General features: G+C 35.3%; 1 protein-coding gene across 1 annotated transcript in view; it reads left to right on the top strand.

Annotated features, from left to right (window-relative positions):
- The first annotated feature begins 23726 nt into the window (after positions 1 to 23726).
- Positions 23727 to 27601, top strand: part of LOC127850823 (actin-related protein 6-like) — a 28475-nt gene continuing 24600 nt past the window's right edge. The window contains exon 1 of the mRNA XM_052384161.1: positions 23727 to 23861. The gene's annotated coding sequence lies outside the window, so the exon portion shown is untranslated. The remainder of the gene's footprint in view (positions 23862 to 27601) is intronic.

Genomic DNA, 27601 nt, shown 5'->3' with positions numbered 1-27601 from the left:
ATTCGTCGTCCAAAGTCGGAAAACGTATTGCCCTGTATATTTTGTCAAATAAAGTGTCAGTCGCTGCAATTGTCTGTTTACTCGTCAAAATTGTCAAGGTCTTCGATAGCTAAAGAAACTTCAGCGTACAATTTATTTAGTATTGACAGACCTGTACAAAGTCGCGTCAGTCAAAAATCATAAAAAGCCACATTTAAAGTTATGGTAGCCAGAACAAGGTCGTCGATGGTGTACATGTATGTTTACATCGATAGCATTTTGTCAGGAGCAATCGCCGCCATATTGGATTTTGATCATTTTTTTTCGAAAATAAAATGAATTATAGTAAAGTAAAATCTTCTTTTCGCGGTCGTAATGTGTTAAAATTCGCATACTGCGTAAAATTGAATGTAGGCATATGGTGGTATTTTTATTTGTTTTACAGTTTGTGTGTGAATTTTTTAAAGACTAGTTTGCGTACCAGTACAAATACATGTATATCACTACGCATGGTTACATGTGTTAGATTTTAAGCGCTTTTATGACTGAATTAAAATTATTGTTAAGGTTATTAGATCTATTTATGTTAAATGTCACGTTGAAAAAATCAAATGGGATTAATAGAATACTAGGATAAGCGTTGAATACAGAGAAGTTTATGTTGCTCGGCTCGAACACCGAAAGCGCTCGCCAAGGCTCGCGCTTCCGGCGTTCTAAGCCTCGCAACATAAACTTCTCTGTATTCAACGCTAACCTAGTATTCTCTATATAGCAATATTTGAACAGTACAAATATTGCGTGTCGCTTCGTGTAACGCGAAAAATATCGAGTTTCGCCACGTGTGTCGCGGTATGAAATTAGACCGAGATACACGAGATTCGGATAATATGGGCGATATTTGAATAAGAAATTATCGTGTAACACTTTGTGTATCGCGCAAAAAATCGTGTGTCGCTTCGTGTTTCGTTTGTCGCCCTTTGAACGCGAAACACGATATTTTGCGCGATACTCAAAGCGACATACGATATTTTGCGCGATACACGAAGCGACACACGATATTTTTCTCAATTCACGAAGCGACACACGATATATACAACATTATATCGCCATTTGGGCTACCTAGACAATGGTGATATTTCGTGGTAAATTCTAGCGCTTCGCTTCGTTTATTGCGCAAAATATCGTGTGTCGCGCAAAATATCGTGTGTCTCGCAAAATATCGTGTATATCTTCGTGTGTCGTGTGTTGCCCTTGCTTAAAGAAGGGCGAGATCATAGATGGCACTATCCGGATTCCGTAGTAATTAGATATCCACTTATTCGCATCAAGCGGAGGGATACATACGATTCGGGTTATTAATGAATATACTCTCAATCTGTAAAGTATACTTAGAACATATTTTTAGGGCTCCACAGGCTAATCTGGGACGACACTTTACCCACATGCATTAAACCCCCTTTTCACAGAGCACGGTCCTTATATATTAAGTAGACCATCATTTCAGATTATTACATCTCAGCAATTTGGTATTATGTCGGCGTTCATAATAACATACATTGCTAAGTTTTCGATAATTCAACAAACTTTTTTTTCTTTAAACTGTGATATGGATTATAACGTTTGAGTACATTTAACTATTCTTAAATCTTCTTTATTGATAAACCAGATCGGATGAGATTCTAAATTTTATACAAATTAACAGGGAATTTAAAACAACATACAAACGTGGTATAAAATACACATCTGTAATCTTTTTTTGCATAAGTTTCCCAATCTTTGAAACAACGGAATTTAAATCATACGTTTTTATCAATGTTCTATGAAATAAGCCTCTTCTGTAATCTCGACAAGAGAAATTGAACTTGAAACATTTATTTACAAAAAAGTGAATTAAAGCAAATGGATGTAAACAAATTGCAAAACATGGTGTACTCTTTTAATGTACGTAACATTTCATTTGATGAATAAATGTCGCAAAAACGAACAATTATAGGCCACACGAAGTAACAACTTGAACGCCCAGAAGCACAGATCATATCAATTAACGATCAGCATGCCTTAATGACCTTTTGTTTATGCTATTCAGAAAGCCTTTCCTTTATTATTTTACGCAGATATCTTTCAACAAGATAAGGTGTACTTAAAATTTTGATAGCGAGCTGTTTATTAAGTATTGCCAAAGATTGTTAAATTAAGAATATTTTTAGTGTTCAAATTCCATTAAAATCTGTTGATTTTTATTTTTTATACAATATTCTTTTCCATATTGGAACTTATTTGATTAAACAAGTAATATTTCAAAGCACAAACTTGTGAAGATTTTATTTTGAAAAATGTATGTCAAAAGTATAAATATAAAACTTAGCATTGAGACAGCAGTGCTCGCGGTAGTTAGCCGATTTTTGCTATTATTTCATAAAACACAAAATATGTGATTGTTTTCACATACCCATCCGCTTAATAGATCATTTTCACTTCAATATGTGTTATAAATATATTCCAACCACGAAAAACTAATTAAAAAACTGAATGTATTCCTATACAGTTAACAGCCGTTTTTTTTTTAAGGGAAGTAAGTTAAGTTCGCGGGTTACACTATACTTACTAAAAATTACATTTTACATTACACTGTGCATTTATTCAACCCCATAATTTAATGCAATATGTTTTCATGTTAAAAAATCAACAATAAAAATGTATTATTGTCACAAATGTTTATGTTGCTCATCAAGCAAAGGGTTGCTACTCATCTGTTCTTATTTTTTACTTTTCAGCCTGCTGTTGTGGACAATGAATGCACCTGAACTCAGAGTCTCTCCTTAAGACTGACACAGATGTACAGTACCTCAGATGGACCCAGTGTCCACACTGGTCACACTGACCCCATTTAACAATAACGAGGGATGTACATCCTCTCAACGCTGCTGGGAATCTCGTGTGACACACACAACACATATCTTCTTCTGTATCAGTGCTGTTTTGGCTTTCGTCTAATGAGGCCTCTTTTTGCTGGTCAATTATGTGTTTGGTTTGGACTCCAGAAGTGCATGGTTTTGGTTTAGATTTTGGTTGTCTGCTGTTTTTGCTTTATTGTTCTCTCATTTCTGATGATTTATCCTTAGATTTGGTTGGTTTTTCTACATTTTTGGATTTTCTTTTTTCTTCTTGCTCTCTCAGTGTGATCACATTTGAATCAGAAAGCAAGTTCCCTGTGATTGTTGGCGGTGGAATATATTTTTTTCGAGGCCTCTGTTTCACAGTTGTTATCAGCCTACTTTTCAGGTAATCAATCTCTGTATGTACATTTTTGTTCGTGTTGACAGTTGACTGTTCTGTGGCTATTGTCATGCTTGGTTCATTGTCATATTGGTTTGTACTGACATCATTCAACGTGTAGATTGTTGAGGGGCAGTTTGTATGCTGGTTATCACTAAATCATTGAATGAATAGATACCTGCCTTTTTGAATGCTGAGCATATGTTTTCTGGTGTGAAGGCTCTGGTGTATGGTTTGGCAGTTAGTTTTGCAATCTCATATCTAGTGATAGATATTCCAGGGTTGCTGTGGATGTAGGAATGACATTCTCTGTTGTAGAGTTTCTTCAGTGGGCCAAATACTCCAACATCAAGGGGCTGAGTTAGATGGCTAGTGTGGGGTGGCAATACAAATAAAACCACATTGTGGTCTTTTGCCCAGTCAGCAAGGGTCAAGGACAAGTGGGCCTTGTGTCCATCATATAGTACCAGAACTGGTTTCTGCGAGGATCTGTCTAAACTAGCATGCTATGCAAAATGACCCATGAGATAGGTCTCAAACAGGCCCCTATTGACAAAACCACTGTCTGACATCCCTCCAGATGAACCTGGGAGAGCACCCTCTAATAGCTGATCCACCCACAGCTTCCCTGGGAACACATAGAATGGGGGTATTTGATTTCCAATCGCGTTTGCCCCACCAACAATTGTCACAGTCCTGGTCCTTGGAGATGTGATGGCCTGTGGCTTGCACTCACTTCCGCATACAACCATTGAGGGAGTGTGTTCCGTAGAGAAGCCCGTTTCATCTATGTTGAAGATTCTCTCAGGGGCGTCCAATAGGTCGTTTTGTTGGAGAACAGAATGTAGTTCTGAAACGTACTTGGCCATTGTGTGTTCAGATGATGATTTAGCCCTTGAAGAGGTGAGCTTCTGTGGTGTTACAACTTTCAGCTCCTCGTGTCTCTTCAAGAAAGAGTAAAACCATGGTTTACTAAGTTGGTCCTTAGCAATGGTCTTGCCGAGTGACTTGGCATATCCCGCTGCTACACTGAGGACAACAGATACTGGGTAGTATCCATACCTAATATTACCCATATGGATAATATGGTCTGCCAGGCGCTTTTCTTCTTCAGGGTTGAAGAGTCTGGCAGGCCCCATGGTGCAGTACAGCGTTACATTCCCCCTGGTCCTATCCCTCAGTGTAGACTCAGGAACCCCATACATTCGTGTTGCCTTATATACGGATGTCCCAGACAAGGTTGCCTGGAAGGCCCTCTGTAAATTATCCCTGTCATAGGGCTTCTTTTCTCTTGCATGTGTTTTTTTTCTGAAAATAAACAAAACAACAAAACTTTGATGTGTGAGGAAAAATAACGAAAAATGAATTTACTACATTCTGACCGATTTAAAAATTGGACAGGGATTCAGTTGATTGTAACCAAATAATATTCACTACATTGTAACCTCCTGTGTTGATAGCAATCGTCTCAAAACAAAGCGGTTTATGAATGGAAAACTCAAATTTTGTTTTATTTTCGGATAGAAAACGTGTCAAATATCAATTTATGACAAATTTAAATAAAAATCTTACCATAATATGATTCATTTCTTCTGAAATCAGCTTTGACAGCGAGTTGACAGAAACCGGAACCTTGTTGACGAGGTAAACAGAGCATGTGGCGCTGTTTATCAATTACCGCGATAATAGCTTACCCGCGAGCACTGCTTACCGGAGTATACTTGTTAATTATCCAAGTTATATTAAGCCGATTAAATATTAAATTTTTAAAGCAAAACATCCCTATATAAACACGTCGTTCAAAATGCTGTGAAGTCAAGATGGATCACAACTGATATATCAGTGTTTAATGTGTTTTTGTTATTTATAAAACTGAACTCATATTGTATTCAATACGTATTGGAACGTATCGTAGGTTTATGTGACGTAATATATTGAAATAAGGATTTTGCCATATTGTTGTACCCTTACTTACTACAATATGCACGCTTAACCTCAAGACAATACATTTTATTCCAATAAACATGAATGTATACACGTACAATGTACTGTTTATGGCATATTCATTCTGATGATGAATTTTTATGATGGTTGTAGGTTTTTTCTTTGTTTATAAAGGTGTTTACTGTAAAAATACGTTGCATTAAAATGTTGCGGCATTAAAAGACGTACTTAAAACAATAAACATAAGAAACTCTGAGAACAAGTCCGTTTTGATATATAGTGGTTCTTAAAAATTAAAGCCTAAACTCAACATAATTATACATGTCAATTATATTGGCATATAAAATAAACTAGTTATGACAGCAAAGATAAATACTTTAAATTTGATACAAACACCTTGGAAAGTTTAATTGATGGTGACATGCATATTCCATTGGTCAAGGTAACGACATTCATTACAATAATATGAAAATACAATCTTTTTTTCACCAATCTGGTTGAATGTCGACATCAGTGTTATATGTTTCGTCATCCAAATTCAATATCAATGTCGGCTTGCATGGCTGAGCTTAAAGTAATGATGTCAAAGACTCAATGGTCAAAGAAGAGTTGAATGAAGGTTTGGCCCAGGCATGCAACTCAATTGCCATGGCTGTAATGATGTTTTCACAAAGTAACTTGTGTTTGTACAGGTGCGGAAGAACAATAAACTCAGAACCTTCAATATCCATTTTCATTAGAACTTTCTCCGGGCGAAGCGATTGAATTGAGATTTTGATGAAGTCAGCTAAATCCATCGTCGGAACGTCATATTTTGTCATATTCTTCTTATTGTTAATAGCTGTATCAAGGATCCCCGCGCCCCAGTCCAAATCAAAGTTTGTCTCCGAATAAACTGTAATTTTGTCTCTAGTTTTATTTGATACCGCGTAGTTCTCAAAACTCACCGAAAGATTTTTGTTTATGTAAGACTTTTCAATTTGTTTCACTCTTGTCATGCGTCGAGGGTTTGCTTCAAAAACAAACGAGCAGACATCTTGTTGTCGATATGTCCGTGAAACAGGCCCGAAATATTTGTTGAAATACTTTAAAAACGGTGCTTCAGGGTACAACCAAGGTTCATAAACTTTTCTTACTTGAACGCCTTTGTTACTTCCAAGATCCAAAAATACAAAACGGCATTTCCTTGTACTATTTTCAAGATCAATATATTGTCTACTGTCTGATAAAATGCTTTTATCCATCACTGTATGTTTATTATAACGGCTTAATAAAAAATATAATGTACAACATGCAAACAATATCAAAATTATAGTGCATGTTTTGCTCCTTAATTGTAAACACCGCCCGTTTGCTAGCATTCTCGCGAGAGGTTCATAACCATTAAACTACACTCTTAGATTAACATGTTTCTAAGTTAACGCTTCGATTCATACTAGTTAAACGTTAGCAAAGATCACTGCGTTGTCCAAATTGTAACACAGATCGACAAAACATTCAAAAAGCCTTTAGGTATCTTATTGTATCACTGGTGTGAGGCGATGCGGATGGTATTTTCATAACAAATCATCTTGACACCTGTTATGTATATGCCTTTAGGTGACCCTAACTGCTTATTATTTAAACCTATTCTTATTAAATATTTTGAACACAATTATATTATCAAACTTTACAAATATATTCTTTATAATTAAATATATATTAATAATTTCCAAAATTCAAGTATGCTATTAATAATAAATTCAACAAAAGATTTATTAATATTTCATATACAATAATTACTAATAATATTCATCACATTCTGGTAAAAGATGTATTTATCATTAAAACTTATTTTTAATTTCATATCCCTCAATATTAATTACGTTACAATGGTTAAGATGACGATTTCTAATGAACGCTAGAACATCTGTTTTAAGGACAATTACAATTTGATTGAATTCATTTTATAAGTGTATTCAGTTTCATTGAGTTTGTATTGTACGTTTCTTAACGTAATGTTTCCTCGTGAAAATGACGTTTAAAGGGCATATTTTGTTGCCTGTCACGCTCGATTTACGCAACACTGGAGCATGTTCGTTTTTGTTTCAGAGTAAATAATAAGATTGGACACGTACATGCCTTGTTCATTTTTCAGATTTCAAAATAAAACGTTTAATCAAATATACACCACGTTTGCATTGGATTCAAGTTGCTTGTCTTCACATATATCTAAAGTCCTTTTTAAAGTCAGATGGTCGTAATCAATCCTTGTGTGTGATCTGTTAGAAAGTAAAAAAAGTGAAAACTCGTTTTTTTACATTTACCAGTCCTATACTTTCTTATATTGTTTTGATCGTGTGGGGATATGTTTGTGAATATGTATGAACATTGTCTTTCAATTTATTTCGGCGTTATACAGCAATCAGAAGTACTCAAACATGCAAAGAATCCTGTATTTGCATTAAAGTGTTACCATCCGCTGAATGAAGTGTGGTGAACTTGTTAATCAGTCGGCATTGTTTATACGAATACTAAGTGACCACGACGTACGGTAAAACAATAATGCCTTGAATTAAAGCAAGAGCTCATTAAAAAAGTCACTGTCGTTTATGGTGTCAATAATCGATAATGAAGAGGCAATAAATTGACATTATTGCCATATAAAGTTCAAGATAAATTGTAATAAAGTTTATGACCTGAAATAATGACCCATAGATTTTAACAAACTGACGTTTTTGATAAAGAATCGAATGGCGTAAGATTTAGAGCCCTTGAACACAATATGCCTTTTGCCTTACGCAGTCGGCGTTCGCTAAAGGCAAAAATCAGATAATAAGGTGGCCACTAAATCATAAGAAAATAGTTACTTATTATGACAAAGTACCTATATAATAAAATAATAGTCGCTTTGGGTATCGCGCAAAATTTCGTGTCTCGCGTTCATAGGGCGAAACACGAAGCGACACACGATATTTTGCGCGACACACGAAGCGATACACGATATTTGATTATTCCAGTACTCTCCCTAAGCACCAGCAGCCGGCGATTTCACCGGTTACTTACTATCTTGGCGCCGTCTACTTTTCCCTTAAATATCAGTTCAAAACTGTGCAAAAAACGCCCGCTTTAGTTTTTATGTACTTAATACTATTAAAATGTAATTGGCTTCTCAAATTTTTATGGAGTACCCTGGATTATTCAAATATCGCCCATATTATCCGAATCTAGTGTATCGCGGTCGCTTCTTGTTTCGTTTGTCGCCCTTTGAACGGGAAAGACGATATTTTGCGCAATACTCAAAGCGACATACGATATTTTGCGCGATACACGAAGCGAAACACGATACTTTTCGCGATTCACGAAGCGACACGCGATATATACAACATTTTATCGCCAATTAGGCTACCTACACAAGGTTGATATTTCGTGGTACATTCTAGCAATTCGCTTCGTTCATCGCGCAAAATATCGTGTGTCGCGCAAAATATCGTGTGTCGAGGAAAATATCGTGTATCGCTTCATGTGCCGTGTGTCGCCCTTGCTGAAAGAAGGGCGAGATCATAGATGGCACTATCCGGATTCCGTAGCAATTAGATATCCACTTATTCACATCGAGCGGAGGGATACATACGATTCGGGTTATTAAGGAATTTGCGCTTCACGGTTAAGTATACTTAGAACATATTTTTAGGGCTCCATAGGCTAATCTGGGAGGACACTTTACCCACATGCATTAAACCCCCTTTTCACAGAGCACGGCCCATATATATTTAGTAGACCATCATTTCAGATTATTATATCTCAACAATTTGGTATTATGTCGGCGTTCATAATAACATACATTTCTCAGTTTTCGATTATTTAACAAACTAATTTTTCTATAAACTGTGATATGGATTATAACGTTTGAGTACATATAATTATTCTTAAATCTTCTTTATTGATAAAACAGATCAGATAAGATTCCATACATTTATACAAATTAACAGGGAATATAAAACAGCCTACACACGTGGTTAAAATCCACATTTATAATCTTTTTTTTTACATAATTTTCCCAATTCTTCAAACAACGGAATTAAAATCATACGTTTTTATCTCTGTTCTATGGAATAAGCCTCTTCTGTAATCCAGACAAGTACAATTGAACATGAAACATATATTTACAAAATACTGATTTAAAACAAATTGATGTAAACAAATTTGATACCATGTGTCATTTTTAATGCACGTAAAATTTCATTTGATGAATTGCGAATTTTATTTAATGTAAAACCAACCCTTAAGAAGTGTCTCAAAAAACGTACAATTATAGACCACATGAAGTAACAACTTGAACGCCCAGAGGCACATTTCTATGATACAGATACGCCAACAGCTAAAAATAGATATCACAGCGGTGACAAAATTGTCACCGTGGTGACATTTTTGTCACTGCGGTATTAAATTTATCACTGCGGTGATATATTTGTAACTGTTGTGATACTTTGTTCATTCTATACATAGATGGTGACGTCACTACGTAATTGTCACTAGGACGCATCACATTCCCCTGTTTTGAGGAATTATGGTTCCGCCAAAGTAGTTCTGCGTAGGAATTAAAATGTTAATAATGAAAGAAAGATCGTTTTTTATTTTGTGTTTAAAACTGAATCTTGTTTAAAGAAATGTTATTTAATAATGTTAAAATGTGATTTTGAATCACTATTAAGACTAATAGCGATTATCAGAAGCACGATAACCTGACCTACTTTCGCTTTCACTTTTCACTCGTAAAAGAAGTGCTACCCACAATTCCTACCCAATTAACAGTTTGATAAGAGCTAAATCGAACTGACCAATGTTTTTAACTTTTTATCCTGTTTTTAACTCGACTAATAGTCTCACCACACGCACAGTTGTATATGTATATATTTAAGTCCTAAGGGCTTAAGGTGTTAGGTTTTGCACCTTTTCTATCACTGTTGATAGGATTTTCCTGGGTGGATTGAGTAACTCGGGAAACCTATCAATCTATTTCTTTTTAACCCCCCACGCATGGCCATAATGTATCAGTATTGAACATAGCCATTATTAAAAAAGAAGAAGAAATAACGTCTTGCAAAACGGCTAATCGGCGAATATTTACTGCAAAGTTTTCAAGATGTCTGCCTCCATGGATACTGTGAACAACATTAGCGTTCAGATCATGAGTTTGGTAATTTTAATCTTCGGACACAAGGATGACGACAATTAAGGTATACTTACATAATCATTTATCGATTAACATTCCTACATAAAGTTAATAAAAAAGTGTGTCGAACTTACGCTATGATATTGTTAATTATTTATCACGATATCGACAAATAAAAAGTCTTTATTGTAAATAAACTTGTTTATAGTGATTAAATTATATTCCAGATTATGTACTAGATCTGCAGTTTAAACAGTTTAAATTGAAAAAAAAATGTGCAGATGAAAGACTGTCAGTCAGCCTGACAAGAACATTTTTCAAACCTATTTATTTAAGCTCGATTGCATAGGAAGCCTAAAAGTAAGGATTATTTGAAACGCTCTCTAGTCTGTTTCCTGGGTTTCAATGGGGGAGATCTAAAGAACGCTCCCACAGAGGGGTTCTAACCCTTGACCTCCCAATCTCTAGGTGGACACCATATCCACTACGTCACGGCGACAAGAACATTTGATACCACTTCCAGTTTTTATATCATTTATTCAAATTATGCCTTTATAAATAACGGGGTATGGCAAGAATCCATCTTCAACAACACTATTCAACTGTAAATAACATTGCATCAACACTGTTTCCTGTTACTGTAGATTTTGACAATTTAGATGCGTTTGTTTAGTCCGGAGTCAAAATTCTGTCAGACTGTTTTAAATTTTGCAAACAATGTTGCAGGATACGAAAATGCAATTTTTTATGTTCCTTACAAACTAAAAGAGTCTCTTGTTGACAATTTACCTTTAAGGATAACATGTATAGTCACTAAGTGTTTGTGTTCATAGCACTTTATCGTAAATGGTAATCATTATCTTGATAATATTTGGACTACATAAATTCTTTTCTTATTGTGACAATAGTCAGGGGTCTCGCTAGTGGGCGAATTTGGCGATTTGCTCGCCAAGGGAATATTTATGTCGCTAATTAATTTCATGAAGGAGACATAACTTCTCCACCTTTTAATTATTTGTTTGTGCCACACATTGACCATTAAAATCAATTTGATGTGGAGAATTGGAAACAGGAGAATTCTCAGCCAGAAGTTGCCCCATTTACAGGTCATGCAAAGTTGAACATTAAAATGCGCAGACGGGAGCTATTAGAGTTCTTAAAATTGTTCATAGGTGAAGCCTTGATTAATTGCCTTGTGCTGGCTACCAGTAACTATACTTCAGCAAAGTTAAATGGCCCATTAAAACAATACAAAGGAATGATCAAATGCGAAGAGTTAACCTAGCACTGGCAATAAATATAGGGCTCATTCACAGGTAAGATTTGGAATCTGTGCTGTAAAATGAGATTTTAAATGAATTTTTATTTTTTTTAATTGTAGCACAATATAAATTCGATTTAATCTTGATTTTCTTAAAATTTACAAGGAAGTAAGAAGATTATGAATATTACTGGTTTTGTTAAAATTGAAGTTTTATTTGATACACGTGTACAGGAAAAATAAAATAAAAAGTACCAGAATAATTTACAATCAATTACAAATAAGAAAAATGTAGGTTTTATACACTTGACATCTCTTATTATAAATGAAATGCAGCCTTTGGAATTCCATCACCCATTTCAGCCTCTATTATTGAAATAGCTTATCAGTTATCACATAAATAGTATGTTAAGTGTTAAATATATTACTTAAAGTCAGTTAAATACATCAATAACAAAAATAAACACTTAAGTGTGTGTTTCTTTTTGTGCCGTAAGCACTAAAATGAGAGTGAAGTTCAATAATAGTGAAAACATTCATTTGTCTATTATTTAGCTTTATTATGATCAAACCAATTCTTGTCCATGGCTCATTGGGATTGATGACTATTGTCATTTTCATATTCAATCTAACTGGTTTTCTGCAATGTAAAACATCTGAATGTCTGCATAGGCTCGCAAACAATGGCACTGCAAATGAAGTTTACAAACGTATGTGTTCAACTTGTATCGAACTGCTTATGAATTATCATATATCATCCTATTTTTAGGTGTTATACTTACCAATTGTATCACATTTTAACACATATGAAGTGTAACGTACTTATTTGACATTTTGGGGCATATTACTATGTAGGGTTTTAACTCGAAACGTGGGATTTATCGTTGGAATAATTGTCGCAACAAAAGTATGTCCATCCCATTTTCAGAATATTTATAAACTCAGTGTTCACATATCTTCTGACATATCTAATATACACTTGTCTATTATTCTCAGTCAACAGTTCAATTTACAAAGTTAGTTCATAAATGTCGTTCTTTATCGAATCAGCAACGATAATGCAAAATCAAAATTGCTAGTTGTTCGACAGACTTCGGCCACACAAAAAACTGGAGCGAGCAAGCGAAATACGAATAAAAATTCCCATGTTCGATATAATAAGCGACGTTGCACCTTTCTAGCATTTCAAGCTATCAATTATGCGCATTATGCGGCGTCTTATCTGGGTCTACGCTGTTTGCCAAGGCCTTTTTCTAAACGCTAGGCATAAATGGGTTAATTATGCTGGTCAATCTAGTTATTAAAATTAAAAAGCAATAAATAAATTGTATTATGTATCCGCGCAATCATATGAACCTCAATCTGTGGAAACTACACACACATGCGCCAATAAGTCATCAATGAAAGTAATTCAAACTGTTGATTCAAATTGTTGCTTTAGATACCAATTCAATGTACTATACACTTTATTGCCAGATTTGTTCAAATTGAATCCAATAAAATGTGGTACATGTGTGTTAAACATGTTTATTGATTTTTAATGAAAATTAAAATCCAGTCTAGGCATCTGTCAAATCCTTGGAATAAAATCGGACAAAAAAAATTGACGAAGCATTGTGCTAATCGAGTTATAAAGGCATACGTTTTATAATTATTTCAGCTGTAAAATGAGCACACAGTGCGAGTTAAACATGTTTAAGTCAAAGCATTGTACATGTTATAGAAAATATTAATAATGTTTATATTCATATTGTGAAATAGCTGGTCGTGTCAACAAGAATTGACCGACAGAGACGTCAAGAACTAGCGAACTATAGATATCCCCCATAGACACCAAGTAATGGTTCTTCCCAGGAAGCGGACTAAAGAGCGTTAGAAATTGGCCATATGCCTTCAATGAAATCGAGCTTAAATAAATAGATTTAAACGAACAATATTTAATTAAATATGAATGTATAACTTTACCGGTAAAGTAGTGTTTTTCCAGGCCGTTTTAGCGTGGCGAATCGCCATGCCCCTTTTTTTATAGCGCCACGCTGCCCCTTTCAAAGCCATTTAGCGCCACGCTGCCCTTTCCAAAGGCCGCCGCTCTGCCCTTTCATGAGCACCCGCTGTTTTCTGTCCATATTGATAACATCTTAATTGCCCCTTTACCAAATTTCTAAGCCGACGAGGCAGCGCGTTTGTGAATTAGTCATGCGTGAATAACCCCATGTCAGTATCAATCGATATGTTATACCACTAATCGGTCGATAATGTGTGATCCTCAACGATAAAATCTATTGGACTATTACTTCGGAGACTTTTGATGAAAAGCTCGATGTTATCCTCGTGGCATTTCATACATAATTCAGTTATATCAAAACATATATTTTTATCCATAATTACATTAAAAAAAACACAAACAAATTAATTATTTACCGATATCGTCTTTATGATAATTAATTAATGAATTAATTACTGAAACGTATACTAATTAAACCAAATGAGAATCGCGTATTAGGCGGACGCATTAGACGATTTTACGTTGCTATGCGCACCTGTCGCTTACATCATTTGACATTTTGACAACATGGCGGATATAGAAAATTAAATTGTGACTCGGCAAACAAGGCAAATAACATCGTAAACGATCGAATTAACGATGGAGATTATACATTCAGAAGGAATTAATGAAATGTCTGTGATAATCAACGATGCATAAACATGTTTTTGATAACAACAACACACTTATTTGTAATCTACTCAGTAGGTGTATCACGATATTTCACGGAAACGAGTGCTTGGATATTGTTTGCGATCAGTTTACTCGCAATATTAAACATCTGCCAAGATTATCGTTAGAAATGGGATAAGACAAACATGGTTTCATTTATATGTTAGTGGATCTGTGTATAATCAGATTCATATGCATAGATTGCTTTATTATCCCCACGTTTTTCGGAGAAAAAGTGGGGATATTGTGGTGATGTGCGTCTGTCCGTCCGTCCTGGCCACCTGCTCCTCCTACACTATTAGCACTAGAACCTTAAAACTTACACACGTGGTAGCTATGAGCATATGTGCGACGGTGGCAGTGACGGAATTTTGATCTGACACCTGGGTCAAAAAATATGGGGGTTGGGGCGGGGCCGGGTCAGAGATTTTCACTCATTTTTTATGTTATTTAACATAAACTTCTTCATTTCTGCACCGATTTACTTCAAATTGATACTGAGCCTATCTTATGACAATACGGTCAATCTGAACTATGCATGGCCCCATTACCAACCATGGGGCGCCCCGGCCACATAAGCCACGCCCACCCAAAATTGCCTTTTACTATAATTTCTTCATTTCTACACCGATTCACTTCAAATTGATACTGAACCTTTCTTATGACAATATGGTCAATCTCAGCTATGCATGGCCCCAATACCAACCCTGGGGCATCCCGCCCACATAGGCCACGCCCACTCAAAAATGCCTTTTACTATAATTTCTTCATTTCTACACCGATTCTCTTTTAATTGATACTGAACCTCTCTTATGACAATACGGTCAATCTCATCTATGCATGGCCCCATTACCAACCATGGGGAGCCCCGCCCACATAGGCCATTCCCACATAGGCCACGCCCACTTAAAATTGCCTTTTACTATAATTTCTTCATTTCTACACCGATTCACTTTACATTGATACTGAACCTCTCTTATGACAATACGGTCAATCTCATCTATGCATGGCCCCATTACCAACCATGGGGCGCCCCGCCCACATAGGCCATGCCCACATAGGCCACGCCCACTTAAAATTGCCTTTTACTATAATTTCTTCATTTCTACACCGATTCACTTCAAATTGATACAGAACCTCTCTTATGACAATACAGTTAATCTAAACTATGCATGGCCCCATTACCAACCCTGGGGCGCCCATCCACATAGGCCACGCCCACCCAAAATTGCCTTTTACTATAATTTCTTCATTTCTACACCGATTCACTTCAAATTGATACTGAACCTCTTTTATGACAATAAAGTTAATCTCAACTATGCATGGCCCCATTACCAACCCTTGGGCGCCACGCCCACATAGGCCACGCCCACCCAAAATTGCCTTTTACTATAATTTCTTCATTATTACACCGATTCACTTTAAATTGATACTGAACCTCTCTTATGACAATATGGTCAATCTCAGCTATGCATGGCCCCATTACCAACCCTAGGGCGCCCCGGCCACATAGGCCACGCCCACCCAAAATTGCCTTTTACTATAACTTCTTCATTTCTACACCGACTCACTTCAAATTGAAACTGAACCTTTCTTATGACAATACAGTTAATCTCAACTATGCATGGCCCCATTACCAACCCTTGGGCGCCCCGCCCACATAGGCTACGCCCACCCAAAATTGCCTTTTACTATAATTTCCTTATTTCTACACCGATTCACTTCAAATTGATACTTAACCTCTCTTATTACAATACAGTCAATCTCAACTATGCATGGCCCCATTACCAACCCTGGGGCGCCCGGCCACATAGGCCACGCCCAGCCAAAATTGCTTTTTACTATAACTTCTTCATTTCTACACCGATTCACTTCAAATTGATACTGAACCTCTCGTATGACAATACGGTTAAACTCAACTATGCATGGCCCCATTACCAACCCTGGGGCGTCCCGCTCACATAGGCCACGCCCACCCAAAATTGCCTTTTACTATAATTTCCTTATTTCTACACCGATTCACTTCAAATTGATACTTAACCTTTCTTATTACAATACATTCAATCTCAACTACGCATGGCCCCATTACCAACCCTGGGGTCCTAGGTAAAGTGTTGTTACACTATAAGGCAGACCGAATACATTAAAGGTATATACGAATAGCGAGCAAACATCTTCTACAAAGTTCAGCAGTAAAACCAAAAGATCTTCATGGATTTGGATTCGTTTTACTTTATTTTTTGCTTCACCTGAAAGATTGCAAAATAATTTTCTCACAAATAAACTTAAATGTACGTGGATAATAAGAATTCCAGGATATGAATAATGTCAATTCATTTAACGATACATGTTTATTGTCCTCATACCGGTTTCACCGGAGTGGACCAATGGTTTGCGCTCTATCTGTCTGTCAGTCTGTCTTTCAGTCTGTCTGTCAGTCTGTCAGTCTGTCACACTTTTCTGGATCCTGCGATAACTTTAAAAGTTCTTAATATTTTTTCATGAAACTTGCAACATTGATAGATGGCAATATGGACATTATGCACGTCAGTTAATTATGTTCATACGTCAAAAATTGTGGTTGCTATGGCAAAAAAAATCAAAAAATGGTGGAATTTATGACAATGGTGGAGCCAGTAGGGGACCATTTTGCTTAACAATAGTTTTTTATGTAATAATACAATAAATACATGGTTTAAGGTTTATGTTTACATAATAACACTTAAACCTATCATTAATTATGGTCACAAATCACATATCCATAATATATAAAAAGCGAATATATTTAAAGTTAATATATATCACATTATAATCATTAACTCTATCACTCTGGTTAATTACTAACCTCAACAATCTATTTCAAATAATAAATAACACATTTATAGGCATAATTATGGAAAGTAAACACATAAAGAAACATGACAACTTCTAGTTATAGTATTTCTCATTATAATTGTTCTATGGATAATATTCATTATCCCGTTGCTCTTGTTCATATTATTGTTGTTCCATTCTTTAAATCTTGATTTATGTGGTATATTTCTATTATAGACAATTTCAGGGAAAAAGTTACAAAAAATGTACTGTCAACCAAAGCTGAGTCATTACTCTTCGAGTTAAGCTATATTTCTATACCTCTAAAATTTCCAATAAAATTCTATTTCCAAATACCAAACAAAACTATTGAAAATTTCAGGGATATTTTCACAGATTTTGACATTTATTGTAGTTTAAATTAAATGCTTTATATTGATATATGTAATTATTGGAAAAAGCTCGAGTTAAAAAAGAATAACATTAAAGAAAGACAAAAAAAGAATCCTCAACCGGGCTAGAACCACTGACCCTTAGAGTAAAAGTCTATCGCTTAGACCACTCGGCCATCCGGGTTCATACAATGGGTGATGTATTTTATACTTTATATAAGCAATCCCCGTAGTATAACAAAATATAACGACAACAACAGAACTCTCCAATAGTCAATCCTTTCACGTTGCAACGCTTTATAATTTTCAGGTTTTTAAATCGTCAAAAAGATGCATATGATGGATGTTTTGGATCATGGTAAATGTTCAGTATTACTGTTTCCTCACAAATATCATAACTACAACGAAAACTTCAGACTTTTTTTTTATTTTTTCAATTTACCAAAACGTGAAAAAAATCTTTAAAGACCTATTTCGCGTCCTGAATTTGTTATATCAAAGCTTTACCAACGAGCGTCTGTTTATACCTCCATATTCATTTAACCATCTCGGAGGCGAATTGCGATAGACGTTTTTTTATTAACCCAATCGTGAACACATATGGAATAAATCACCATTTGTATGTTTTAACATGTGTAGTATAATAGAATGGTATTTAGTATAAACAATTATACTAATATGCGCAATGTAGTATACACACTAGGTAGCTGTATAAACCATATTGCTCATTTCCTTTTTAAGAACGTATGCATCACGAATACGAGATAAACGGCCATCGAAACGCTGAACTCGTCTTTTCTTAAGCGCGGACTTAATAAGTAAAAATTATCTCATTCTCTAATTTCTTTCCGATGCTCAGATGCGAACGTCTATAAGTCGAAACAGTTAACCAAGTTACGAGGTAGGTCTAATTGGAAAATGATAGCCTTCAATCCGAAAAATATATGAAATCTGTGTTCTATAGAATGTCAGTATTATCAGCCAGTGCAATTTAAGGGCGATTTATTCGTTTAGGTCATATGGCGTGACATCGCTCTATTTACTTTAGAGATAATACAAAACCTGGTCGCTACAACGAACAAGATTCAGAGATATAGTGTCACAAAGTTGAATTTTCAGATCATCGTCATGCAATCGAAGGAAAACGTCCCAATAGTGTCTATGTCAAGGACATTAATATGACATTGCTACACATCTTTTCATATTATTTATTATATTTAGTTAAGAAAACATTCTATCGTTCAATTAAGGAGGACGATCCTATTTCAAAATATGTAACACTAATGCATGTATAAACTCATCGACTAACATATCGGTTTTAGTTGTTCACCAATCTGGTTGAACATCGACGTCTGTGTTGTACGTTTCGTCATCAAGATTCAATATCAACGTCGGTTTGCACGCCTGAGCTTGAAGTAGACGTTTCAACGATGGAATGGTTAATAAGGAGTTGAAGGAGTGCCTGGCCCAGTTGTGTAATTCGATTGCCATAGCTGTTATGGTCTCCTCACATAGTAATCCGTTTTTGTACAAGTGTGGCAAAACAATAAACTCGGAGCCTTCAATATCCATTTTCATAAGAATTCTTTCTGGTCGAAGAGGTACAACTGATTTACGGATGAAGTCTGCTAGATCCATCGTCGGAACGACATACTTTGTCATATTCTTCTTATTGTTAATAGCTGTATCAAGGATCCCCGCACCCCAGTCCAAATCAAAGTTTGTCTCTGAATAAACTGTAACTGTGTCGTTAGACCTATTGGACACGGCGTAGTTGTCAAAACGTACCGACAGACCTTTGTTAACGTACGCCTTTTCAATCTGTTTCAATCTGGGCATGTGCCGAGGATTTGCTTCGAATCCAAACGAGCAGACATCTTGCCGTCGATATGTCCGTGAAACAAGTCCGAAATATTCGTCGAAATATTTTAAAAACGGTGCCTTAGGGTACAGCCAAGGTTCATACACTTTTCTAACTTGAACGCCTTTGTTACTTCCCAGATCCAAAAATACAAAACGACACTTCCTATGACTATTTTCTTGATAAGCGTATTTCAACTCGCATGAATAATTATTTTGAATGGTCATTGTCAGTATGTTTATATGTTCATATGAAAGGTATGCAATACAGCTCGCAAAAGCTATCAACAATATAATAATAATTTCCTTCGAAAATCGTTTAAACTCCATTGCCTGCATTTCCGATCTAGGTGCAAAAGAAGTGCGCTTATTTTTGTCAAATATCTCGGATAATTATGTTATCAAATATGCGTATTTAAGTATCGCCATACTGTAAAGTATGCTAATTACATTATTATCCGTGCACACATGTTGAAAAAAATGCTTATGTACATAGAAACAAAAACTAAGAAATCATGTGTAACATATTTTGCGTCTTTATGCAGATTAGTGTTGCTGATCCCTCTTGTAAACCCCATGTGTCTTCAATCAAAGCATGCGCATCTGTCACCGTTATGTAACACTCGTATATCAACGACACATTGTTCATGCTTGCATGATTTACAATCAAACAATCCCATGGTGGTTTCAAGCGTCTCCAAAATGACCGTCGTCGATAAAATTAATATTCAGATTTCATATCCTTAATATCATACAAGTGAACCAAGCGAATTGGTTACGGGAATTGTTGGACCGCATTGTATACGTTTTGTAGTATTTCTATACATATAGTTAAATGCTTTACGAAAGTGAAGTTTAAGTTTAATGAACGCCATTCCTTCTTATTTCGAGACTTCTTGTTTCTCCATATTGTATTAGCAGAAGGACGGTAAAGAACGTGTTTGTAATAAGTTTACATCAAGTGATGAATAGTTCGTAGAATTGATTCAATTATTAATTAACCCATTTATGCCTAGCGTCTAGAAAAAAAGGCATTGGCAAACAGCGTAGACCCAGATGAGACGCCGCATAATGCGGCGTCTCATCAGGGTCTGCACTGTTTATTTAAAGGAATTTCTGTTAGAAATATTCTAAATATAGAAATAAATATTCTAGACATCCCTAATTTTGGAAATAAATTGATCCCATTTAGAAGGATGGGAGAGTCCACTAAGCATAAATGGGTTAATATAAACGGTGTGTTATCGGCCTTAATTCCTCATTTAATTCAGTTGTATGTTTTGTGATTCTTTTGACGTCCATTGAGTTGCAAATATAAGCACAGCTTTACCATGCGCTATATGTTGAATAATTAACTGATAAATTCGTGTTAACCTGATTAAGTTGCAGAGTACAATACTTGAATCAAACGATGGAACAATACGCGGTAAGATAAAAACCACAAATGTTGCGATTACTACAATGCGTATCTAATAACATGACATAAACATTTACCCCCTTTACATAATGTACTTATGGACTGGCGAGTGTAAAAAGGATCATCGTAACACTGTAGCAAGCAGTGTAATCACCCAATCGCTTTTCTTACGCAACACTTACAATTTCTCATAATTTCTTAGTTACGTATCAACTAAATTCCTCGCTTACTTATCATCTATTGTCGTCACAAATTATGATATGAACAAATATAGCATTTAAATATGGAAGCGTTTTTTCACCACGTCCATCCGTATATTCTTGTCAAGGTCATCCTACTCCATACCTTTCAATAGTTTGCATTAGTAGACATGATGTTTAAGTGAGCCTATAAAACTACTTGTTGAACTGTCCATAACATATGTATAGAGTAATGGTATGAAGAGGCAAATAAAATAATTCATAAGAATGAATGTGGAACAAAATAGGCCAGGACATACCATCTCAACACAAAATTAACGTGAAACTGATACACTGAGCATGTGGACTGCGGACAAATATAAACTTCAAATAATTGCGAAACACTTAGCTCATAAAACGACATATTGGATTATATGTTTACACACAAGAACCAACTAGCTATTACACGGCCGTGAATCACGGGCGCCACCTCTTTTGCGATGCATCAATAAATGAGCCAATGCTACTTTCGAGGTGGCGCTAAGGACCGTATGCTTTGAAATCTCATGGATAATTATTCATTATGAGTAGGTTTTCATATGTTTTTCCAATATGTTTTTCCAATATGTATTAAAAAAATCGGGCAATCAAGTGCGATTCAGCGAAGATAAATTCATCCACAAATGTACCTAAACATACAATCACAACCCATTTGGAAACTTGAGGACCTTTATAAGTTGTGACATGGTGGAGTTTTTTTTAAGCAAATTGATGTATTTTGCCTGTGTGATGAGCGAATTTCCACCCGATTAATTCACGAACGACATCAAACGATTGCGTTTAATTTATACGTGTTGCTGCATGCACAAATACATTGGCTTCTTACAGATCTAATTAATAATTTCGTATTTTTCTAAAAGGGATGGAGCGATTTCCAAGGATATGAATCATCACATGACTAACATTTGATATTGTTCCTTTTTCATACTTCTATTTATTTTTCAACGCAAATACTTCCACCCAAATCAAAAAGAACATATACACATTCTACATAAAAAATGCAAATAAGTAACCAACCCAATTAAGAAGTCAATAGCCTAAAAAACGTATTGTACGATATAAATCCAAAATATGTAATATTCAATAAATCCAATAACTAAATTCTCAACATTCTTAACATATTTTTTATACCACAAGTGGGTTTTTTACACTGACAACATTCACTGAGTAATTAAATGATGTTACCTCTGGTTGAAACGATGAGTTTTGTCAACTTTAAACTGAATATTTGTGTCTGTTTAAATCAAGCTTCTTTGCAGTTTCGCAGTACATTCAATAACAGAAATCGTCAAAATCTGTTTGCAACACCTGTTTCATCATAATTATGTAGACTTTTATGTTTTATGTTATTTCATTATGATCGAATTTTATTAAAAAAAAAGATCGAACATCTAACCTGGAATACGACACAAAACGTGCATGTTCGCCTCCGAAAATTAAAATACATGTACTGAAAATGTGCACTTGCGCCAATTCTGTCATAATCGCCACCCATGGGCATTGGAAAAACACCAAATCATCAATGAGATCGTCAAGAAGCCAATTCGTGTGTGCATGGAGCAACTCATAAAGATCATAACATTTCCAAATGGGTTGTTATTATATGTTTCTGTACATATGTGGATGAATAAATCTTTGCTGAATCGCACTACATTTCCCGATTTAAACAATAATGCGAAATATGTTGAAACAAGAAATATCTTTAAAAAAGATATATGGCGTTGATTGTGGTTGGAGTTTGTGAAAGGTAAAGAGGTCAATGAATGAGATCAAGGATAGCGAATGTTTTTTTTTCTGTGCAGTTCTTAGCTGCATCACACGCAGTACGGAATGTTACGCGGAGTTTTCGCGGCTTATTTTACATTATTACATATTGCTGGTCATAAACCTATAGATACAAAACAGAAAACCAAAAGAAGAATGGAAGTGAAATTAAAACATATGAGTCAACCGGCCACACGCGAAGTATCCGTACATATTTGTAATATTTGTACGCGCGTTCTTCGAACAAACCTGTTTTAGTGGTTTGTCGGGCATTGCTATTTGATTCGATTATTAACAGTATCGAGAATCATATCGCGCTCATGCTTAATACATTAGTCAATATAGTGGAATAATTATTGTTAAATTTATTAAAAATAATATTTATCATGGTTTTGTTGAAAACACATTAAGAATTTATTATTGACATACCATAATTATATCGATGAATATCTTCATTAAACATCTTTCTGGTCTAAAGAAAATTCAAGTTCACCTAGTTCACGCGATAGTGTCTTTATTATATAACGATTATTTTACTGGCCACGAACTCAGGTCAGCACATAAGGTAGTCGTGAAGACGCAGCGATGACCTGTAAATAAACTCTGATATTCACACACACTGGCCGAGAACTGACCCTGATACCTCGCGGGTTGAAATGCATACATTAAAGTGAGGCCACGCTTCCACAGCTCTTAATAATTTACATGTTAACATGTTGACAGGAATATGGAAGTCAGTACTAAATATGAGAACATAGCCTTTAAGTAAAAACGCTATCGCGCTAGCAATCCTCTGAAAATAAAAGATGCACGCACAAACTGTATTGATGTCGAGATTGAGTGTTCTATCTATATAGCCTTTTCATAAGAGATAAAATCGTGTCATGCTGAACACGCAGTAAAACAGTCTTACAAAGACGCGGACATGTTGCCAATGTTCTGTCGGTATGCTCAAATCAGCCTATGGGATAAATGAAGTGTATTCATTCTGACCTAGCCGCGGGAAATTTTATTTGAATTGTATTGGACAGTTACAAAGGTCAGGTAAGGAGAAAAGCTGGCGTATACAGCTACGCCGAAAAACTAACTGACACTGTAGAATTATCAGTGACATTTCATAACATCCGAGTCATTAGCGCCAACTCGGAAGTAGCATTTGCTCATTTATCAATGCATCGCAAAAACGAGTTGGAGCTTGTGATTAACGGCTGTAACGTGACGATTAATAATATATGTTTTAATATTGTTATTGTTTTAATGCTGTAATAAAATAATAATAATGAAATACAATAAGAGTTTATGTTATAAAATAAGAGTAAAATAAGTGAATTGATTTACATTGATTTACAATAATAACAATCGCATAATGAATGAGAAAACAGTTTTCCCGATTTCAAAATAACTTAGCACAAATGATAAAACAAACTTACAACATACAACCTTATATATAACGTCAAGGTAAAACGTTAAGTTCCAATGTAAAAATAGCATTGTAATGCTAATTCGGCGTTTTTTAGCTATAGTTGTTTTCATTCATTATACGATTTCAGAACAACTTTGCAGAAAAGCTGCTCTATGTCCGACAGTGTCAGACACAAACACACACGCACGCACAAGCTATCTTAAACATCAAAGTCATAGTTCATGGTCAAAGTTGAAAACTAACATTTTAATGTAAACGTTTTTTTGTTCATGTGTTATAGGACTTCAAAATATCTTTGAACCTTTGAACCAATTATATCCTAAATCAGATAATCTGTTTTGAGCAAAAACCAGAAAGCTGTCTTCAAGGTCAATGTCATACTTAAAAGTTTGGATGGCTCCCTTTTAAAACTATGGCATAATTTAATTTTCAAATAAAACATGGAGCACCATATTACACAGCATACCATTTATGTTTCTCTGTGATCTAAACGTCTCATTTATTCAATGTTTTGTTTTACTTTGAAATGATGCCACGATGGGTTCAATGTATAAACAATGCAAGAGCAGTTGCGTCAGCAGATATAAAAGATAAAGTGCACAAAAATGAAAAAGTTAATAATGATATTGATTCTAACAACGACTGTGAGCTCATGGCATAAGCTAAAGAAACTGGCTATGACTGATTTTGGAATCATTTTTAAGATCTTCCAGTTATTAAAGCTGACAATACAACAGAACTAGTTGCGGAACTTAACTTTGCCCTTATGTCCTAACCCATGCATGAGGAAAGAAACGAACATCGACGAAAAGCAACGGTACATTGTTATAATCACTAACAGAGGTCAGTGAAATACGAGAACAGATTGAATTAAAAGGAAACTATTGCCAATATATTAAGCTTTCAGTGCAGAAATAAATCAATGAATGTAGACAAAACATTTTTTAGTATGCGCTTTTAGCTTTCCTCGGACTATATAAATAATGGAATAAACATAATTTATTTTTTATTTCGCCCTCTCACTCCAGTCGATGTAGACCGAATTTCGAACAACCAATGATCAATTTAATGTTTCCTTGGCACGCATATTATATTTGTAATTTTATAACGTTAACGGCTTCTAATTTAAAAAAAAAACTGTATCTCCTGTTTGAATTAGGCTTTAATTAAAAAAGAAAGTTACTGTGACCACTAATGTAAGATTCTAAAACATAATTATAAAAAGTCAAGATGTGCATATCATTTTCAAAATCTCATATAAAATTAATTTGAATTGATGCAAGATTCGATAAAAGAGTATTTAACGGGTAACATCTTCAATCCAAAATGTATATAATGTGAAAACCACATGTAAAACTTCACATAATAAGTCTCCGTTCCAGGTTTCTTAGTGTCTTGTACGTCAACTCATTTTTGGAGGCTTGTTGACGCTTTGACCTCATAGAAAAGTCCATAGTGTATTATGAATGCCTTTGGGATCTTCGTCTATTTCAAAAGCGGCCTTTTCCCCTCGGCTACTTATGGCTGCAGTTCATGTTTATGCGAGCATGTGTAGCGCGTCACGAAAGTATTTATTACTACATGTATTTGGGTCGACTAATTATGATGAAAGAGTAAATGTTCATTATGTGTGACATGATACTTGTGTAATGCTTTTGACGAACGCGCGGTACGAGCTGGTATTAACATATATAGCAGACTTAATGATCGATCAGCCTGCAATCGTCTTATTGTAAGCCCACGTATGATAATAAATTATGAACACATAACTGAACAGACAGTGTATTTCGCTTCAATGAAATATAGTCAAAACGAAAATCCACTTTAGGCGTAAAGTATCGTGGCTGCTTAGCACAGCACATGCTAAACTGGTACGACACCTTAGGCACACGCATTACGAACCTTTTCTAAGAGCGGGGTTCAAATAGTGTTCGATAAGAATGTTCTGAGAGAAGAGCAATGTACGATAGCAATTTAGAAAAGTCGCATTCTTCCATTACAGCTATATGAATCCACAACCGCGCGCATGGTCCACGTGTGACAGAACGTGAAGGATGAATGGTTTTAATGCACTTTTGTAGCCAATAATCTCTCACAGCAGCATATTCAAATTGATATATTGAGCCGTTTTATTGGAAAACATTATTAAAAAATGTTGAGTTTAAAGTGCGATTGACCGGAGTGTCCAAATAAAAAAAAGACGTTGTCAACGAAAATTTCTCCCCAGGCACAAATGGATTCTTGATGACAGGGATCACTAAGAATTTGAGATTGTACACCAAAGCTCTTTTAAGTTTTTTTTAAACAATGAGCAATAACGACTGAACAAATAACGCAAAAGCGGAACTTACCAATATACGTTGAAGCAGTTTGCACAAAACAAAATTAATCTGAAAATATTTTACGAAAGTTGAACGCCAAGTATTAACATATCGCAATAAAATGCTTGATACCGTTCATTAAAAATTAAAAAAAAAATAATTGGGAAAGTTAGGTAAATTTAGTTCCCATGTCAGGAAGGGATTGACGGATTATTGGGGGGGGGGGGGCATAGATAACAAGTTCAGAAAATGGCACATTTCATATTGTTGTTCTGTGTTTAAGTCAGGTTTATTGACGGTACGTGTATTTATCTTCTACATATATATTTGGCGTTATCATAGAGCGCAGGGTTTTTTACAGTTATTTTTATGAATGCTATAAAAGTATGTTTGAATAAAAAAAATTATTGTAGACTTTTGAATGTTCGAATTAAATGCATTTTTGTGACATTTTAATTCACGGTTTTGATAAAAAGGAACATGTCGATATTCCTCTGGCATATAATCGATAAGCCATTTCTGAATAACATTTGCGTAACCTTTTGACGCAATTTTATTGATTAGTTGTCTTGACTTTTGACATTATTTCGGAAGCTGTCATTTCTCTCCAAATAAACCGAAAGCATGTCATGTCCTGAACAAATATAACATAATCACACGACAGGTTTGCAAAAACATTTGGAAAGCTTGTTACACTCTTGATTTTGTTATTGATAAAATGATCGGCTTACTGAACGTGTCACAAATTAACACTCGTACTTCTACTGTATATATAATTACTTCGTACTTCCTACAGTCAATTGCTGACTATTACAGGAAGGCCTATTACAGGCAGATATGGACACGGTCGAGTCCGTTTTTTGGAAAAACCAGTACTTGGTGTCTATGGAGGAGATAATGAGAACGCTCCCCGAGTGGGGCTCGATTGGTCATTGTCGGCTCGGGTACTACATACATGTACCCCGGGTACTCTTTAGTATACTTACATGTACCCCGCGTATGGTAAATATACTTAATCGTACCCGGTCGATATTAGACTG

The sequence above is a fragment of the Dreissena polymorpha genome, chromosome 11 (genome assembly GCF_020536995.1).
Source record: "Dreissena polymorpha isolate Duluth1 chromosome 11, UMN_Dpol_1.0, whole genome shotgun sequence".
NCBI classification, from domain to species: Eukaryota; Metazoa; Mollusca; class Bivalvia; order Myida; family Dreissenidae; genus Dreissena; species Dreissena polymorpha.
The sequence above is the reverse complement of the archived record's forward strand: the minus strand, read 5'-3'. Positions and strand labels throughout refer to the sequence as shown.